Genomic DNA, 4,969 nt, shown 5'->3' on the forward strand with positions numbered 1-4,969 from the left:
CATCCAGTTTCTCGGGTATTATTATACTCTTGATCCAAAAGCCTAACAATTAGTGGATTTTGTCATATTAACATCAAACATACATGTGAAAAGTCAGCTCTATAAAACCTTTTTGGCATCTGCAGGTTGGTTTTGTGATATCCTACAGCAGGAGTGTCCAACTCCAGTCCTCGACAGCTGCTGTCCTGCAGCTTTTAGATGCATCCTTGCTCCAACACAGCTGAATCAAATGATTGTATCGCCTCTTCAGCATGCCATCAACTTTGGTAAAGGTCTGATAACAAGTCATTCATTTGATTCAGTATAGTTTATACTTCAAATTCTGAAGATAGCCATAAAAAATGACTAATAATACATGTAAAGCCAAAGTTAAATGTGCTTTTCAGTGTTACGATGCTCACTTTTGCCTTTGTATATCAGTGAGAGATCATATCCCTAATATGGCAATCTCAGACATAGCTCCACCCACTTGCTTTCCAAGTTATCTGTATGCCAGAGACAGAATCAGAAAAGAGTTGGCTTAAAGGGAAGGTGGCCTTAAAATAGAGACACTAAAACACCAAAATATTTCTGTGAATCACACGGGAAAAAAAACATGGATTTGAAAATGATCATATTCAGCATATAATTTGTTTAGGGCAGACTTTTAAAGATTTACGATGACCTTACAGCCTCATTCCTTCTACCTTTATCTGAGAAATACCACATTTCTCCACCTTTTACCCGTAATGGTGCACTTGCCAGAAAGCCCAATAACCTCCACACTCTCCTCTATAGCACCCCCCACCTTTCCCGTGACAGACATGGGCCTTGATTACATCATAAGCTGCCCGAAACCTCTGCTTTAAAGCCTGGGATTTGTGAGCAGGGCCCTTCTGTTGCAGAGCAGAACAGAGAGAGAAGCGTTCGGGCCTTAATCTATCAGGCGTCAGTGTATATCCCGCTCTTCCTCCAGATTAAAGCCGAACCAGGTTGCATTCACAGATGAAAAAGACCTTATTTTTCTTCTTCTTTTTTTAAACTATATACTCCCTTCTGGGATTTTTCGATTGGACCCCTTAATAAGGTCAAGTGTATTGTGTGCATCTGTGTGGGCAAGAGAAATGGTAATTTTCCATGTAAGTCTCTATATAATGGTGCAGTCATACACTGCGTGACATGTATGCAAACTGTCACTGCAGATTAGAGGTTTTATTAGCACGCTTTCTTTCTCGCTAAGTCTCTCCCTTCTTTATTTCTTGATCACTCTGCAGTATCCATCCATAAAGTGCGTTTCATCTTTTTAAATTTGTGATCAAAGTAGTAACAAAATAGCACAAGATAAAAGCCTCGGGATAGCTGTCACCAATTTTACCCACTGCATCATATAATGCTGGCGCTTCACCTAAAAATGTATTCTTTATTCTATTTAAAGTTGATAATGGAGTTTTTGAGAGTTTCATTTCAAAATAAGAGCTCAAATATCTGATAATAATATATGTTTTTAACTTCCAGCAAAATGTTGCTTTATTTATTTGACCTCTCCTCTCAAAAGGAGTTTACTATGAATAATTTTAAATACTGTAAAACCTCATTTTGTTGGCTAGAATGCCTCGGCTGTAAAGTCTCTTACATTAGTAGAAGAAAAAGACGCTTGCAGAATAGTTTAGCAGAACTCAAATATGCCATATACAGGCAATATTAGTTAGACACTACATTTCCATAACATTAACCCATTTACATTACATGCCTGTTAAATAACTGAATCCCTTTTTCCACATGAAGAGGTAACATAGGTATCTTATTCAAAAACAAGCTTTTCAGATTCATAAATTACTAAGTAGTTTGACTTAAATTACCACTTTGATTTGACTTGTTTTTGTAAACCTGGTTTTATGTTTTGGTAATTCTGATTTAAATGTAGTAAAAGTTGGTGGCTTTGTGTCATCTGGTCCTTTTTTTGAAGGCTCCTATCCTTCCTATGTGAAATGTGTTTAACTCCCTGATGAAGGTTTGTACATGACTGTGCCATGAGAATAAACATCCTAAATAACCTAAATAACTGTAGACCTCATTCTTCTGGATGAATGAACACCTGTTAGGTGGTTACATCACCTGCATTTGTACCAATTGCTTCATATGAGAAGTTCGACTGCTGCACGGAGGTACTGCAGACATCGTGGTGCACCACACTGCAGTGCACACTTTCAAACTTCAGATAGATCATCTGACATAAACTCAAACCAAAATCTAGGCAACTAGGTTTCAGTGTGAGTGCCTGCGCTCCATCCTGGAGGTGATAATAATAATAATGGATTGGATTTATATAGCTGATATGATATGTTTAGTGGTGGAAAAGCTCTCAAAAGAGAAGAGGCAGCGATATTGATTCTCCCCCGCCGGCAGACTAGGCTGCAGCACGAGCTTCAGTGGCCCAGCTCCACAGGGGGCACTGCAGGGTGTGAAGGGAGGGGTTGGTCATTCTTGTTGCCTGGAGTCGTGCAAGCAGACTCTGGGGCAGAGCTTTAATCTCTACTAATCGTTTCTTAATACATGCATCCCAGGCCCTATGCCCGTGTATGCATGCACACACACATATGGGCAAACTACTTGCAGTCCAAGCCCCCGCTTGCTCTAACAAGACATAATCTCTTACCGCTCGCCCATAGGGCTGGACCACAACTTGAGAATGCATCTCTCATCAAGTCGATGAACTCAGTAACCTGCCTTTGAGGTGCTCCTTAGGGCAGGGAACCCTGCTTTTGAGCTATGCATGCCCCTCTAGTGTAAAATGGAAACTTTTCTAATCTGTGGAAATGTAATCAATTCACTCTAAATCAATTTAAATTTAGATCTAGGCGTCTTGCCGACATGTTGCTGATGAAGCGTCTTCCCCCATAATGTAGTCTAATAGTCTAATAATGGCCTCCTCACCTTCCCGGCTCACACCTCTGTCCACCTTCAACCCAGACACTGCGTAAGAACGATGATAATCTCATTTCACTAATGCTCAGTAGCCTGCATTAGAACACAGGCGAAGCACTGTCTCAGCTCAACTCTACCCACCCAGGAAACTGTGTGTGTGTGTGTGTGTGTGTGTGTGTGTGTGTGTGTGTGTGTGTGTGTGTGTGTGTGTGTGTGTGTGTGTGTGTGTGTAACAGAAAAAGAGAGAGAGAAATAGAGAAAGGGGCCAGGGGGGCTGTGGGATAGAGGGGGCACTGAAAAATGCGGTGTAACCTGAGCTGCTCGGTCCATCTGGAGAAGGCCTTGAATTGACAAGGGTTATCCCTCAATGCACTTTGCTGCAAAGAAGATCGGTAGACGGAGTCTGACACAATGGATCGGTCTTTTAAAAGTATTTATTTGCATTACACACAAGCAAATATGAATGCTAGATAAACAACGACGCATTTCAGTGATGAGTCAGCAGGTGTGCACACACAATTAAGAACATGTCAAATCCTTAGATTCATGCCCAGACGGTTAGGCGTTATACGTGCGTGATATATCTGTAACACGAGACAAAAAGTGCAGTTAACCTGAATCAGTTGCCCAGAAAATATCAGCCAGAGCTGAGATCCTTTATGTCAAGTAATATGTGTATCGCCACAATCTAAGCACTTACCCATTCTCTGTTTTAATGGCCAATCAGCACAAAAAGCAAAAGAGCCTCTGCAAAGGTCCACTGATGACATCCACGTAGATCAAATATAGCTAGCCTGCAGGCAAACAATACAAATCATATTAGCTAAAGCTGAAGTGTAGGCTATAAAGCAGGATTTAAGCAAAGGCAGATAAAGAGGTTTTAATCCCCAGATCCCCCTGTCACCTACATTAGCAGACCCTGACCCAGATATATGAAGCTCAGTATGGAGCTTGTTTTTTGCGCCAAACTGTCAATGGGCTGTTACAGCAAACCAAACTAACATTTGAAAGACTGCCTTACTCTCCACCCTTTCCATTTGGGGAAGGGAGGGAGGAGGGGAAAAGGCTGCACTGAAAAGAGAAGGGTAAGATGACACCGCACGGTTTGCCAATTATGCCATGGAGCTAAGAGAGGAACCCCCTGATGGCTGGCTGAAGGCGGAGGAGCTGAACCTGTAGACATAAAGTGGAGCACTGCAGAGCTGCACTCATTTGTCCACTTGTCAAAGACTGACTGATGAACCATTATTTTAATTACATTATCTTCATGGAACAAACTGCGAAGTATCAGTTTCTCCATTAAAAATCATGTTTGTCATCATTATTGTTTATTCTCCTGTCCCCACGCCCCAAATTAGTTAGTTTAGCCTACATCAGAAAAAAAAATTGATTCTGAAAATCTCTGCTTCTTCTTTTTCCTCTGATCTAAACTTGTCCAAATGAAATAGTAAGCTGAATATATGTTTTGTTGTCCAAGTACTCAATCCGCCACTACATGTTTGAACAATTATGCGGTAAAACTGTCAGCCCGATCTTGCAAAGTGGAGAACAAGGTAATACTTTAGGATGCAGTGCTAGACTTTTTCATTGATTGCATTCAAATATCTTGTTTCAAGAAAACACTTACATTGATTTTTTTCCTTCTTGTTTTTAGAGGTGAAACCGTCTCCCAAAGCTAAAAATTGATTTCTACTTGTCCTGCCTCCTGCACGTCATCTTTTCTGAATTAAAGAAGCCAAACACTTCGGGAGTTTTATCTAGATCCTGATTGTTCTTTAAAATTGCTCGTAAAAAAGTTTATACCAAGTCACTGGAGCTTTGAGGCCAGGGTGTGCAGGGGAGGAACAGAGTCTCACCCCACCCTTCACCACCGTCAGCCACTCACTCATTGACTTAAATGAGCTTCAGATGCTTCTCTGCTTGGGGCTATTTTTTGTCTCCGTATTGTTCTCAGCTGGTGGATGCTCTCAGGCAGTAGTTGGCAAGTCTAGAACCACCGGATCCATCTACCTCACCAGTGTGAGTTCTACCATTGCCAAACACCACCTGATAGCTGTAGGGCCTC

At 41.4% G+C, this 4,969-nt stretch overlaps 1 long non-coding RNA gene across 1 annotated transcript; it reads right to left on the reverse strand.

The window, feature by feature from the left end:
* Positions 1–3,326: 3,326 nt before the first annotated feature.
* LOC146649979 (uncharacterized) lies at positions 3,327–4,388 on the reverse strand. The gene is made up of 3 exons (XR_014908371.1): positions 3,813–4,388; positions 3,605–3,698; positions 3,327–3,488 (listed from the first exon to the last, which is right to left on the reverse strand). It is a non-coding gene; the product is annotated as an uncharacterized LOC146649979 (long non-coding RNA).
* Between the last annotated feature and the right edge of the window lie 581 nt (positions 4,389–4,969).

The sequence above is a fragment of the Rhamphochromis longiceps genome, linkage group LG17 (assembly GCF_057381845.1).
Source record: "Rhamphochromis longiceps isolate RC_006_pf linkage group LG17, R_longiceps_female_GT1.1, whole genome shotgun sequence".
Classification (NCBI taxonomy): domain Eukaryota; kingdom Metazoa; phylum Chordata; class Actinopteri; order Cichliformes; family Cichlidae; genus Rhamphochromis; species Rhamphochromis longiceps.